Here is a 15,924-nt window from a genome sequence, read left to right on the forward strand (position 1 = left end):
CTCTTATGCTTACAGGTGTTAAATAATGTGAGCCAATTCATTTTTTTTTTTTTAAATCAACTTTGCATTCAAGGTTCTTACTCATTCTTAGTTATCTAAAAACAAAAACAACAACAAAACAACAAACATAAAAAAAAACTTGTTTGCATGACCTTATCCATAAAATTCTAAATTGCCATCACAATCTAAACTAAGTTAAACAAGGAATGCCGGTGAAAACGATGGACTGAACAACAAAACACACACTGATATTACCTACAATCAAAACTGAGGTAATGCTTCTAATGCCTACTCAAAACGATGTTCTAAATCAACCAAACCAAAATACTAAGGAAATCAAAACAGCAATACAGCATGTTATTTACCAAAAGCACTTTAAAAGCCACACACAATTATTTAATAAGCAATGAACACATTTCCTAACATTCTATACGAACCACAGTGGTCCTACCACATCACAAAATTCCAAAAACCAAAGGTGCTCAGTATTGGATTTCACCAAAAGTATCCAAAATTCTAATCAGCTTAATACCAAAACATAACTCAAATCATTTGTATTTGCTGAAAAATATAAAGATTGGAGCATCAAAAATACACAAAGAATGTGAATATGATATGCCAGAAACATTAGAAATGAAAAGAAAAGTCTACTTACATGTTCAAAGTCTTCAAGAAAAAGAAGAGAGAAAACTGTTTGCCTAGATTACTTCCACAGATGAAGTTTCTTTAACGACGCAGTAACAGCTCTCTCACTCTTTCCCCCTCGTCTCTCTGAATGAGCTGCTGTGACTCTCCCTCTCCGTTAAAGAGTGAGTGCAGTGAGCACGCGCCCTGTCAGTCTCAGTACAACAGAGCAACCATTAACCAGAGTCAGAATGACTCTACCTGTTTTAGCCTACTTCTTATCAGCTTTCTTGATGCACAGATATAAGAGGCGAAGGCGTGAACCACAACGCAGATGGAAAGAAACAAAACTGTGTTCATGTTGTGAGTAAATGAAGACAAAGTCGACAGGTAAACACAGACACAATTTGAATGGAAACCGTGATTTCTGTGTGACTCTCTCTAGAAAGTGCCACACTATTGCAATAATCATAATGAAGTTCTGCTGCCCTCTCCTGTAAAAACTGTTAATACATTACTGCCAGGTTTGTAAAACTACATGACGTGGTGTATGAAAATTACAAAACAATGATTAGCAAATAGTTACTTCATTAGCGTGTTACTTGACATTTAGTAAGGGATCTTATTCCCTTCAGAAGTTCAATATTAAGAGGGTTTTAAAGAGGATTTTAAACCGAAATGCCACCCAAGTTCATGATACAATATGTGGTGTTTTTTGCACCATGATATGATATATTTTTCAATACAGAAGAAACTCCAAAATGTATTTTGCTTTTATTTATTTATTAAACTGCTATTTTATTTTTGGTCAAAATTCAGTTGCCAAAAGAGGACCACAGCAAGGAGTGAATTAACTTGGTGGTGAATGAATTAACACATTTTTCTTACTAGACGAATTTAAATACACATAAAATTTAAATGACTGTGGAGGTGCTTACTTTTGTGATCGTCTTTTTTGTGAGTATTATGGATGGATAAAATATGATATTATTTGATTCACAATGAATGCTGTCTGACATATAAATATAATAAATAAAATATAATAATATACCTTTCGTAACACCCCTAATATACACAAAAAGGTCATAGCATTTTAAACAATACCATTTGCTCAGTTGAAACCCAACTGGAAATCATCTGACCTTAGAAAGTCAGAGGGCTAATCCTCCAGAATGCAGTGGGAGACACTGCGTCTGCTGCTCCCATGGATCACTCACATTCATTCAGGATCTTTACACTCACTCTGGCTTTCCAAGAATGTCAGTCTATATGAACTGCCATGGTGCTATCACATCACAGAATGCCAAGCAGCAGGGATGCAGTCTGTATCAGATTTCACCAATAGTCTCCAGATATATACATTTCCAGTGACGTAGGCTGATACATATTAACCATCTGGAGAGGCCAACTTAGGGTCAGCAAAAGAAAAAAGAATTTCAGACGATACGGGGAACATTTAAGACAACAAATGTACAGTGAAAAGTATTAGACAATGAAAACTTAATTGGCTGAGAAGTTACTTTGCACGCGTTACCATCGCATTGGATAGAATGAGAAATGGCGTCAGGCAAATGCTGGTGGGAAGAATCCCTCAAGTCTCTCAACCAAGTAATGCATGCAGCACTTGGACACAAAGACAAAAAACTAACCGACATGAGATTACATTTACTTTTTTCGAGGACAATTCACACAATTTTCCAGAAATAATAATGCTATTTATGCAAACGTGGTAAAGGTTCCACAAACACAGAGCTCAACAAATTCAGCCACAAGACTCCTTTGTAGGTAGTAACTGAATTTTGTGGATCATGTCGTAGAGGTCACCACAAACACTCAAGGGAATTTCCAGCTCCAGGATACAATAGCCCAGTGTCTGCTGTTTTAGATCTAGACAAACTATTTTAACCACAGCTTGGACATGTTTAAAATGTTTCATAAGACTTTCATAGCATACATATCCATAATGTGCTTCAGGCCAAATAAACAAAGCATTACCTCAGACTGACATGAAGTAATGTTTGTGTGGGCCCACATCGCTTCTTTAGATTATCTGGAGGAAAGTTAGGGATGGGGCAGAGACCATCACCATTAGGGGTGTAAGAATATGCTATGTTTAAGATATAATTTTTAATTCTGAGATCAAAGACTTGATTTGATTTCCAATATTCTGTGCTATGTCCCTTGTTGTACAGATATGGAATTATATACTACATTAAAAAAAAAAATACAGACCTTATTTCAAAACAAGAGTCAGCAAAGCTGCATGTCCTTAAATGAACAAAACAGTGATCTTACTCTGCAAATGAGCTATGAACGATATAAAAATCTGAACTGCATCATAAGAAATGGAAATATTAAAGATGACAATGATTTGATACCAGGTATTGGTATCGGGCTGATATCACCAGAAAATACTTGAGTGGACACTAGAGGGAAAACAGAATGATTCCGGTCCAAACCACTAACAAATCTAGCCTGAAATAGCACACACTCATGTTGTGTAATGCCATGTGTTAGCTGTATGTTTTTTACTGTGGAGTAGAAGAATGTTTGAGTAGTTTAAGGATGATAGACTAATTTTAGATGCTCATATTAAACGAAGTGCTTAAATTGAAAAAAAACAAAAAAAAACAAAAAAACACCTAATTTTAAAGCATTGTTGTGTTAAAGAAAAAAAACATTGGATAAGTAGTACTGCATGGAATGGCAAAACATTTTTGTCACAGTATAATTTATGACATTTATGATGTTTCAGTATAGATCACAGTATAGTGTATTTGTGTATTTTTTTCAAGTAAAACCATTTTACTTTTAAGAGTGCACAGAGTGGTAAGGTAAGAGTGGCTTATTATCTGATGACCCTTCACTTAAGAACTATTGTTGTATGCAAAAGAGTGGACTGCTTTTGCAGTCAGCTAGGAGTACTTCTTTTCTTGTTTAAGGAATTTTCACCCACTCTTCCTTTCAAAAGATTTTGGTCCAACTTGCATGCATAGCATGTCTAAGATCTATCAAAAATTTTTTGATTATGTTCAAGTCTGGGAACTGTGAGGGCAATTTCTAAAAGGTTCAGCTTGCATTTCCTGAAGTAGTTCCTGGTGGATTTAATGTATGTTTTACATCATTCTCCTGTTGTAGAAACTAGCCTTCTTTTCAGCTTCAGTATCTCAACTGACTTTGTCATATTTCATTCCAAAATTTGCTAATGTTTAATGAAATCTGTGCGATGCTTCCTGGTCTACTGGCTGCCACAGAACCTTAATAGTTAGCAAGGTGTTCTTCTCATCAAATGCTGCTCCTTTTTTTCTTAAAAAAATATCTTTGGTGATTGTGCCATAAGAGTTAAGTTTTTACTTCATCAGTCCACAGCATGTTTTCAAAATGCCACTGGCTATTCTGTTGTTTTGCACACTTCAGACATCGACTTTTATGATGAGGTTGCAGGTAAGGTTTCCTTCTGATGTAGATCATGTAGAACAGTGCATCATCACTCCTATGTACAGATAAACCTTCATGCAGGTCCTTTAGGGGGGTTTGCTGTGCTTTTCTGGCCAGTATACAAGCAGTTCAATCTGAGAGCTTTCTTGGTCTTCCAGATCTTGCCTTGACTGAAATCTTCTGTAGTCTAATAATAATACTACACGCAGATGCTATTGCAGTTCAAGCTTATTTTATCTTTTAACAATTCTGTCATGTTACAAATCCAAAATCTCTGTAAATTAAACTCTGGAGTAAACCAAACCTGAATAATCGAGTTTTAGCTGCAGTGACACCACAGAATAGCATTCTGCGTTGGTTAAGTGTAAAAATTTCTCCATCATTCAGTAAGCAACGAGCCAGCTTTGAGACATAAATAATACTTAAAATAGTATTAACAAATTTCCCAAACTTTGAAATAGACTCACATTCCCAGAACATATGTAGAAACGTGCCTGGTGTATGTCCAGAACAGAACTGACAGTTGTAACTGGTAATCAGACCCATTTTGCAATGTCTGTAAGGTGTACTATAATAACTGTGAATGATTCAGATACTTGCCCAGTTTGGGCAGAGACCATAAGATTCAAGCTCTTTGTCCCATATATAGAGAACATGCAAAGGTCTTTGGGATGTGGTTATTAAATCATTATAAATTCTAGAGACTATTCTCTGCAATTTCATTTTAAGTCCTAGCTAGTCTATCAGAAGATGAGTGAAAAGTGATCTACAAGCATTGAGGACTTTTATTTGTAAGTCAAAAAAAGTTGTCATTCCTGAGAGTGGAAATTGCGAGCTGGTATCTTTGTGCTTTGACATCTTTTTATAGCTTTACCCCACTTCATAGTCATCAATAAGCTTCATGGCTTAGAGGAGCCTATGGTTGTTGAGTGTTACCACAAGGTTAGGCGAGTCAGAAAATATATTACTCTCCGGAACTGCTCTCAGCTGACAATTCCTGATTACAATTCTTGAACTGCCAAACCAGTCCTAATGACTCGATTGAGACCGATGAAGTTATTTCAGTTCTGAGACTTTATAACTGGTAGGGTGTCAAAACCTATGCTACATTTTGTTTTTTCTGTTTTTTAAGTTAATCAAATATAAAGTAACCTTGCATTAATATTTCAGTTAAAATGTTTTTTGTAATTTTATTTTTAAATTTCTCATTATATCAACTGTTTTTCTTGTGTGCTAATAATCTGTATCAACATCGGCCCCGAAAAACACATATTGGTTCATCCATTTTTTTTCATGCCTTTACATTAGTGTCATGACAAAATCTGTAACAGTGATCTGCAACACAGCAAACCAGATCTAATCAAGGGTAAATGTTATAGAGGTAGTGAAAAGACACTGTTTGCTTTGTGCTACATCCATAGGATTTCCATAGGATTACAGTTAGATGATTTTAAAGGCTGTCTAACCACACTTTAGGCCAAACACTCTATAGAGACCTGCCAATCTTTTAGCTCTCCTCTTCCTGGCACTGCAGAGTATGTAGGCTTACTGCACACGGGGGCCAGTGAGGCCATGTTATTCAGGGGATCTCTACCATCCTGTCCATTCAGCCTGGGAGCTCAAGCGCACTGAAGCCACAGTCAGTCACAGTTGACATCCCACTAGGAGCCGTGTACACAAAAGTCAGTAAGCTTAATTTATGTGAGAAAAAAAATGCCTAATAAAAACAGAAGCTCCTGGAAACGCATGGATTAAGTTAACTATAACTGTAACCTACTATAATGTCACGGTGTATCAACAATACTCACACAATAGAAATTATTAAATCGATATTATAGACATTGAGTATTCAGACTGGAATAACATGCATTGAGCACACAAACATTTAAGTTGCTTTCACACAAAGGGGAATATGGTTGATCGGTTAAAGCCCAAACTCGTCTTCTACTGTTTTGCTTTTACTCTCAAAACAACATCCCTAAACATCATTCTCAGATATAATGTTGTGTAATGTTTTTACATCCCAGTCATACCTTAACTATAAAACATAATGTTTTGCCAGATTAATCAGACAGGGTGACATTCAAACCTGTTTTCTCGTACACCCTTAAACATATTTCACATACAGAATGCTGTCACAGAAGAACTACATCTGAGTGATTCCTACTGAATTTTGTAAAGAACCATCCATCAAAAGGTTCTTTGAGGAAGCAAAAGTGGTTCTTCTATGGATTCACTCCAAAGAACCCTTTTAAGCACCTTTATATTTAAGACAGCACATGCTTTCCTACTTAACTGGGCCCACCATCAGTGATTAGTTATTTTTAAATATCTCCAGACCACCATCCATATTAATGCTCTGCATAATTGCTGCTTTGGATGGTGAAACCTAGTGGGAAGGACAGGGAGTACTTCTGGTCCCAGGAAAGACCCCACCCTTGCATTTGCATTACATTACTTGTAAGGCCTTGAGGAAGATGTAAAGCAGAAACTGATTTCAAATGAACCATGGAACAGACTGAAAGTGTCTGATGTGGACAGTAATGTCTCCATTGGCTTCCACACCACCATCATCACTGTAACAGTGAACACATCTCTCTGAGCTCTCTGTCTCCATATTCATTATCACTTAAAGGCCCCAACCACGATTCCACCAGTGAAGGTTGAGAAGAACACATGAATCAAACCCAAGTCCTAGCCGCCTACTACTTACTCCCTTACAGCGGCACATGTTTCAGTCTGGAGAAAACACTTTCTTAAGGCAAAAGAGTGAGTGGGTGTGGAAGCACATTCTGTGGAAGGACAATCACAGGAAAGCTATTACATGAATGGCAGAAAACAGATTACTAGGTAAGAGTTGTCTATTTCAAGCTGAATTCAAATACACAGTGACATCATGTTTGCTCACCCATTTTTCAAAATGAGGACATTCTTTTTTCCTTTCTTAACCTACGGGGAAGTACAATGTTCCTGTCAAAGCAATAGATTATGATTATAACATTTTTTTACATGTTCCTGTTTAGTCTTTATACCATTACAGAGAACATCAGACTGATACAGTGCTATGAAAAAGCATTTGCCCCTTCCTAATTTCTTCTGTTTTTTTGCACGAGTCACATTTGAACGTTTCAGATCATCAAACTACTTTTAATATTCGACAAAGATAACCCAAGAAAACACCAAATGCTATTTGTAAATGATGATTTCATTTACTGAAGGAAAAATGCTGTTCAGCCTTACCTGGCTATATGAAAAAGTAATTTCTCCCTTAGCTACTAAAATCAACCCCTTAACTAAATTAAATTGACTACTGGGTTAGTTTCATTAGCCATACCCAGGCATGATTACTGCTAGACCTGTTGAATTTAAATATCACTTAAATAGAATCTGTCTGGCAATGTGAAGCAGGCTAGAAGGTCTCAAAAAGAACACAAAGTCTTGTCGCGTATTTGCCAAAAAACATCAAGATGACCCCCAAGACTTTTGGGATAATATTCTATGGAGTCAAAGGTGAAAAAATTTGGAAGACGTGGGTCCCGTTACATCTGAAATAAAGCGAACACTGCATGAACCATGAGAACATCATACCAACAGCCAAACATGGTGGTGGTAGTGTGATAGTCTGGGGCTGCTTTGCATAATTGAATGAACCATGAATTCTGCTCTCTATCAGACAATCCTGAACGGGAATATCTGCCTGTCAGTTTGTGACCTAAAGCTCAAACATAGTTGGGTTATGAAGCAGGTCAATGATCCGAAGCACAGAAGCAAGTCCACATCTGAATGGCTCAAAACAAACAAAATTAAGGTTTTGAAGTGGCCAAGTCAAAGTTCTGACTTGAATCTCATTGAGATGCTGTGGCAACACTTTAAATGAGCAGTTCACGCTTGAAAACCCTCAATGTAGCCAAATTAAAACAATTTTGCAAAGAAGTGTGGGCCAAAATCCCCCCGCAGTGATGTAAAAGACATCACAAGTTATCACAAACATCTGATTGCAGTTGTTACTGCCAAGAGCGGCATGACAAGTTATTAGGTTCAGGGGGCAGTTACTTTTTCACACAGGTGATACAGGTTTTGAATAAATCTTTATCTTCAATAAATGAAATGATCATTTAAAATCTGCATTTTTTGTTTACTCGTGTTGTCTTTATCTTACATTTCTTAAATATCTGAGACATTTAAATGTGACAAATTAGCAAAAACAGAACAAATTAGGTGAGGGATAAATACTTTTTCATAGCACTGTATATTACATATGCAGCAGAGTTACACTTAAGCCACTATGTCCGCAAGAAGCTATTTCTAACTACCTCCTGACTAGAGCTGGGCGATATGGCCAAAAACGTTATCACGATAAACAAAATTCATATCGTTCGATATCGTTCGATATCGATACATATTGCGATAAATGTCAAATCATTATTTCTTTCACATTTGAAGGCTGATTTTGCTCCTGGGTGGTTAATTGTGGTTTTAAACTATCATTTATGGTCGGATCATGACAAACACTCACCAAACAGTGGAACATTTCACTAATCTGTCTTGGGACAGTGGGAGGAAGTTTCTGAGCTGTTTTTATCAGCTGGGAAAGCACCGCTGCAATTTTTGTAATAGTCATAATTTAAGAAAGAAAACAGATTATTTTTAGCAGTCTGGTGACGAGCGCTCGGCTATCCCGTTACAAATGCTAAACAAGTGGCCAACAACAGTGCTAAACTCTTTAGTTTCTCAACAACGTCAACTTGGTTCGGTAGGTCACTGCTGTCACTCCTACCACATCCATGTCAGAGCATATCACAGTATTCAGACACTAGCAAGCAGACGACTGGATTTCTCTATGCTATCGTAGTAGTTTAAGGGGTGAACCGCAGTATATCTGACGTTCGCTGTGTAAAAGCATTATCTGCAGTGTGAATCTCTCGCACCAGTCAAACAGAGTCCTCCTTTTAGCTATGTTTAAACTGAAAGCGGTGATTTTGTCTTGTTTGATCTACCGTATCATCAATTCACTGTGTTGTGCCGGGGCGCCACAGCCGGAGTTAGCCAGCAGCTAAAAACAGCTAGCCTGGAAAGCTAACCTAGCGCTCTCCCGCTTCCCAATGCCTCACAGCTTCCTCAGTTTACCTTCGTTTAAATCAGGGCTGTAACTCACATTAACCCACTTCTTTCTTCCTCTTTCGTTGCTCGAGAGTGCACTAATACTAAAATATGACGGTTTGGCGCTGTAACACGGCGCTGCAGACGTGATTTAACACCGCTAAAGTTGTTAGGATGCATGGAAAGAGGTGAGCTCACCGTAGGACAGTACACTTACGTCACTTATCTCGTCACTCACACTCGGTCACAGGAGAACAGATCGTCGGTCGCTCCACTCAAACAGGGAATGTATAACTCCGCGTTTCAGATGTTGCTAAAGTATATTTGGCGACCCTTTTTTACTCGTGGCCTCCTCCCTCTCTAATCAAGTCAAAAAACTGGGAAGTGCGCCCTCTCCTGGCGACAGCAGAGTAGTGTCGCTTTCCTTGCAGTAGAAAACGCCACCGGGCTTTCGCTAAAACGTGGAAGTGTGAGAATGGTGTATTATATCGAAAATTTATCGAACATGTCTTATCGCTCTATCGAGGAAAAGTTATATTGCGATACTTATCGTTATCGTTTTATCGCCCAGCCCTACTCCTGACAAGTAATGGCAAGGGAATAGGGGGGCTACAATAGTTGTTAAAGTTTTTCTTGGCAGAGATCTATTTTTTTGTACATAACCACTCAAACATGGAAACCCTTTTCTGTCCCTAAAGATTTCTTGTGCTTTATCAGCACTGAAAAAACATGTCAATGTGAAGAAACATGTCAAAGAAAATGCAGCAAGACAGAGTCCTGGTTTTAATTTCACTCGTATTTCCACTGTATAGAGTCAAAGCAGATTTGAATTGCATAACCGCCTGTTCTCTCTATAGAACAAGATACAACACTATGAATAGTCTGCATAACTGCATGATATGTATATGCATAAACCTTACAGTACAGATCTGGCACCCCACTGTAGTGGACATGTGCATGGACCCATAACGACAGTATTGTCTCTGATGTCAGTTAACTGAGTTACTGCAGTAGCAGACCCATGTGATGAAAAAAAAAAAAAGTTACTACTAAAAAATTGCTGCAAGCCACAGTAGGACAATAACTATTATCACAAAATACATTGGTACATTAGGTGTGGTGCCTACATTCAATGAGTATGTTTGCATGGATGCTAATAATTCAAACATTATTCGACTGTTCAGTTGGTCATGTAAACCGCATACTGCGATTTATTTTATTGGTCATTATATCTGTCACTTATATCATTCGTTAAAGATGTTATCAGATTTTCAGAAAGTTTGCGCACGTGTCAAAAATAGCAATAAGTAACAGCATGTGCAGTTTGGGATCATAAAAACTCCAGAATAAATACTAGTTAGAGTGACTATAGGATAAATTTCTATATGTGGAAAAAAAAAAATTCTAGAAAGAAGTTTAAACATGCTTCTTCTTTGGTGAGTTTGTGGGCAGACTGCAAAACCTTGAGGTGGCTAGGTCATGTATTTAGAAAGAAATCTTATTATTGACTGACAAATGCAGATCTTATAATCCACATTATCACATTAATGATGTGCTTGTGAAAGTTATGTCCAATCATTTTCATTTTCCTGCAGTTATCAGATTACTTTGTTCAGGTAAATGTATTTAGTCTAACTACCATAGGCTACGTTTACATTACAAGGTTACAAGTTGGCACAAATCCAAATCTTTGCCTAGATACTAGTTTACACGTGCAGTGGAAACATAATGACACCATCAGGTTCATCACAGAAATTAGGCCTGTAAAACAAATATGCAAGCTAGGTACATCTACATGCTCCTACAGCATAACCTTGACAGTTCTACATGATGGAATCCCTGATGACTTACTTAATTTGACATATATATTGCATTTATGTCTAGCAAATGTGAAGGCATGTGGGCCACTGAGCAGGCTATTATCTGAGAGCATACAATGTTATAAGCAGAGCAAAGAAACAAAGTCCTTTCAAACTGACAAAGAAAGGTATAATTGGAAAGGAGCATGGCAGCGCATGTGAGAATGAAACATCATGGCAGTGCCTATCATTGTGTTAGGTTAGATTAGGTTAGAGAGTCTTTAGCCGAGCTGTCAGCAGCACACAATACTCACATGCTGTTCGGCTCCTCTCTGGCATGACCCTGGCTTTGACCCAACAAATCTCTGAATTCCAGAGCCATTCACATCCACTTGTCTGCACACTTTCATTTGATGCCTGCTCACTCAAATCTCTCTTCCATCACACATGCGTACACACACTCATTCAAAGTTCCCTTCAATTACTCGCCAGCTTACGAAAAAAAGGAGGCATGCTATACTGTGTGTGCATGAATAATTTGAATGAAAACATTTTTCAATCCTTCAGATCCAGGCAGTCTCCAGAGTTAACTGTAGTGTTTAGAGGTCACCAACAAAATAATAATGACTCATAGTATTCCCGGAGGGTAAGGATGCATGCCTAATAGGGGTGTAATGATACACATATTTTCAAGTTATGATTTCCAATAATGTATGCAATGTGTCTTGATTCTACAGAGCTATAATTACAGACACAGACTGATTTGATAGACTTGTTTGGCCGCACCTGCCCTGTAACAAAATAAGCCTAAAAATCTGAGAACCTGAGAATTTATATGTGACTTTCAAAAAACAAACAGACAAAAAGCTCAGTTATTTGAGCATGGACGCATGTATTGCATAGGTCCCACCCCCCTCCCTCGCTGATAAAGATGCACTCAGAGGCTCACGATGTATTCAAAATTGTATATTACAATGCTATACATATCATGTATTGACATATTATTTAGTATGGTAGTCTGTGATTTTAGTCTCATTGATCATTGACAGTAGTTTCCACAAAAAACACCGAATGACAGACCCTCACAAGAGTCAGAGATACGTATCAACGATGGCAATTATGGGGATTCTCTACTCAAATTAATTAAGTGATATGTAACGCTATACAGAAGGCAGTAACGGGCATGATTTGAACAGATGTTTTGGTTGAGGTTTGATTTAGTTTAGATTTACCATTGATTTTGTGAAGCACCGCATCTTGTCTTTACTCAATATTACAATAATATGCAGACTTACCCAACATGTGCACTACGCAGCACACATTTTGTTAACTACAAACTACGTGAACAATCACATTTGAACTTAAAAGAGTAAAACAACTGGTTATCTTAATTTGATTACAGTGAGCCACGTATCCGGTTCACGTCACAGATATTGTCTATAAAGTCACTCACGAATTACCATTCATAAATTAATCACTGCAACAACGTCAACGGTTTGTATCACAGATATTACAACTGTTTACAAGTCAAATGACGAGGAAATTTATAGCAGAATGTAATATGTTATAATGATTTATAACAGAAAAATCCCAAGAGGGGTGTGTGTGAAGACAAACCTGGAACGAAAAAGCTCATTTTATTTGAATGGATGGAACTTGAACGATCGTTCGAAATGCTCTATCCGGTTGGTTGGTTCGTAAATAAGTTTCAAAGTAGGTCTAAATCAGAAACTTTCAATATATAACCATAACCATATATAACCATCACAATAAATATTAGGCCACAACTATTGATCACACCGATTTACGCTTTAAAAGCATCAAGAAAGTGGTCCTTTACTGCACCTAACAGTATTCTTTTCATTTTTCATTTGTTTCTAAAACTTGAAGTGCAACGCTCAGCCCTAATCTGAACTTTCACGTTAATTTCAATAGTTCATACCGTCGAAAATGAAACAATAAACTTACCCAGTGTCCTCATAACAAAAGTAAAAGATACTGGCATTCTACGAAGTTTCCCGTAACGCCATGTCGTGTTATTTCATCCACGTTTTCTAGCCCACCGCATTCCAACTTGTTGTAAGCAGGACTCTGAAAGGGACCGTACCAAGTTACACAATGCAAGCAGCTGAATGAACGCTGATGTTTTCATCATTGCTTACCACTTTTGCACAGTTTGGTCTAAACTGAGAGACAGTGTTTCAAAACACGAACAAATTGATATTTACAAAGTAAAGACCTTATTTATTTTTTTTCGAGGCTCGATATTTGCACGTAGCCTCCCGCAAAGCTCTAACATGGTATGCTCCTAACTTCTCGCTAAACCCCTTCAAGTCCCTCCTCTGCATAGTAACAGCACACACCAGGGCTGCTATGCTGCCTGATCCCTTTTCATATTTATGTATTATCTGTGGGCTACTCCGCTCAGGTGGCGAGCATTTAACGCCTCAGAATCTAGGTATAAAAGCCCTAGTGTAAATGGATCAAACGATAACCACTTATGTTCGGACATGTTTCACTTTTAACGAGCGTTCATGTTGTTGAGCACAGGGTAGCTACCCCCACCTTGTAAGAGGAAAGTGATTATCATTAGAAAGAGTTCACTTTGGACTCAGAAGCTTGTTATACAGATCCGTTGAACAGGAACCTATCCATTAAACGGCCCACAACATGAAAAACGAAACATTTTTAAATAAAGGAGCTTGGTAAAGGATGTTACAATCTCAGCATATAACACTCCAAATTCCATACAGTTCATATATGGAAAACAAGGCTGCAAAAACAGTGTTTTGAATTCATTGTTTTTGTGATGTCACGAAAACGAACACATTTACGTACGTCCATCTATTTAGTCTACAGCAATTTTGACCATTCAGGCTGAAGTTATACATATTACATCAGAATGCTTTTTGAATGAGGCGCAATACAAAACGGCCAATTAGAAAAACAGTTATTTACATACAGGCACCGCAACAAAAGCAACCTGTTTGATTCTAAGGAATAAAGAAAGATTGGAAAATGGTCATATAAATTATAACCGTTTTCTTACATACGTAAACTCACACGAATGTCATCAATAGGCCTCAGGAGAAAACAAAAAAGGAATAAAATATTAAATATAAAACCAGTTTCAATCCAAAAGAGCTAAGTTGTTAGAGATATGGTCTTGTTTCTGTTCATTAAAATAGATATGTTAATGCAGAGTCAATATCTGGAATATAAAATATGGACTGATAAAGATTTCAAAAAGATTAACACAGGTGTTTTGGGTCAAGATTAAAGAAATGTCCTGGTACAGATCCCCTGATATACATGAGACGTGGTAGTAATTTTCAGTCTTGAGAGAGAGACCAAATTTGTTTGAAGTATTGCAACACTAGATGTCAGCAGAGCTTTGTCAAGTGTGCTAGACATTACTGCACTGAAGTACACTGAAATAGCCTGCAGAGGACATGCTGAAAAATGCAAGCTGAGTGAATGTGCTGATTTCCATTTAGTTTGTTAACAGAAGTGTTTTCAAACTGATTTATGAATACACGTTTCGTCACACAATTCATTTACACTTAAATAACACCAAAGGCAAGATACACTTCTGTAAGCGACAATTACACAAAATATTGGGTGTTTTTTTACTTCATCTTTGTGCAAAAGTAACAAATCATAAATCATCTATAAATTATAAATCACTAAGTGTGCAACACATTTCAGGAACCTACTTTTAGGCCACATACCATTTAGGACTGTCTGCTAGCTGCGATGCATCTGTTATTTTGGGATTACATTTTGTTGTTGTTGTTGTTGTTCAGAAGTACACCCATGATTAAGTTGTAAGACAAAATAATACCCAAAGTGAGCTTATAAGTGAGTTCTCTGCTAGTATACCATTATTAACATTACATATAATCACTCAGAAGATACATATAGGTTTACTGATTGGTTTGGATAGTAATGGCTAAATTGTTCTTCAGAAATACTGAATTTCCACTTTATTTGCTACAAATACCTTGTATGTACACTATAGGTGCACGGTGAAGGTTTACAATTACCAACTCTACTGGCAGTGTGGTGCTGGTACGAGTGTATTAGATATTTGTTGCTGAGGTTTTTAAACTCATCACTGCTGGATTAAGAATGGTCCATCAACCAAAAAGATCTAGTTAGTAGTGTTCCTGTAGTCTGAAAATGACTACTGATTAAGAAGTATATGAACAAACATTGTGTATGGTAAACGACAAGCTAACAGTCTTTAAATGTACACCTCCAAGATGTCACCGTTATGCTGAGAATGTCACTCCAATCAAATAATATCTGGTCAGCGGTCATTCAGTAGTGGTCCCTTTCCACTGATGAACTTGGTTCTTTTGATTTACTAGACAAACCTACATTGTTGGTACATCAAGTACATCTTTTTCCATCCTGTAGCTCATCAGTGGTCAGTTTCTGATCTCAGGGCCACTGCTGGCTGGATGTTTTTGGCAGGGCAGAGGGTGGCTAATAAATTGTTACAGCTGGTCAAAGTCAATAATTATGGTCATAAATCAAAATTATGTACCTACAAAGTTTACCTATTTATTAGGTGTTTCTAATAAAATGGCCAGTCAGTGTAGGTACAAGCTAGATGTACCTAACAAACTGGCAAATCAGTGTATGCCTTTAAGATTTCAGCTGTTACTCATAGTTATAAACGCCTGTTTTTTTCATCATGCATGCAGACATAGGTTTCCGTTTTAGTTTGCTCACAAAGACATCATACAGTTTTCAGCATGAGTGCAATCAACCAAATCAAGAACCACAATGGCTCATACAGCTCTCTTTTCAGTAGCCTGCTATTTATCTGCATTGAACAGATTCTATTATTTGCTCTTTTAAATGTGAAACTAGTAGGCAAAGCTACCAAGAAAGAGTGTCATGTGACCAGTTTTCTATCTGTGCCTTCTAGAGTCTAGACAAGTTTCAAAACTTC

At 37.3% G+C, this 15,924-nt stretch overlaps 1 protein-coding gene across 2 annotated transcripts in view; it reads right to left on the reverse strand.

Annotated features, from left to right (window-relative positions):
- inavab (innate immunity activator b) overlaps window positions 1–13,060 on the reverse strand; it is a 28,753-nt gene extending 15,693 nt beyond the window's left edge. The window contains exon 1 of one of the 2 annotated variants that reach the window (XM_036559464.1): window positions 12,930–13,060. The gene's annotated coding sequence lies outside the window, so the exon portion shown is untranslated. Of the gene's footprint in view, window positions 1–655; window positions 2,079–12,929 lie in introns of those variants that run through there. The other variant, XM_036559463.1, reaches the window with a different exon arrangement.
- Window positions 13,061–15,924: the final 2,864 nt, after the last annotated feature.

The sequence above is a fragment of the Colossoma macropomum genome, unplaced genomic scaffold, assembly GCF_904425465.1.
Source record: "Colossoma macropomum unplaced genomic scaffold, Colossoma_macropomum, whole genome shotgun sequence".
Lineage (NCBI taxonomy): Eukaryota > Metazoa > Chordata > Actinopteri > Characiformes > Serrasalmidae > Colossoma > Colossoma macropomum.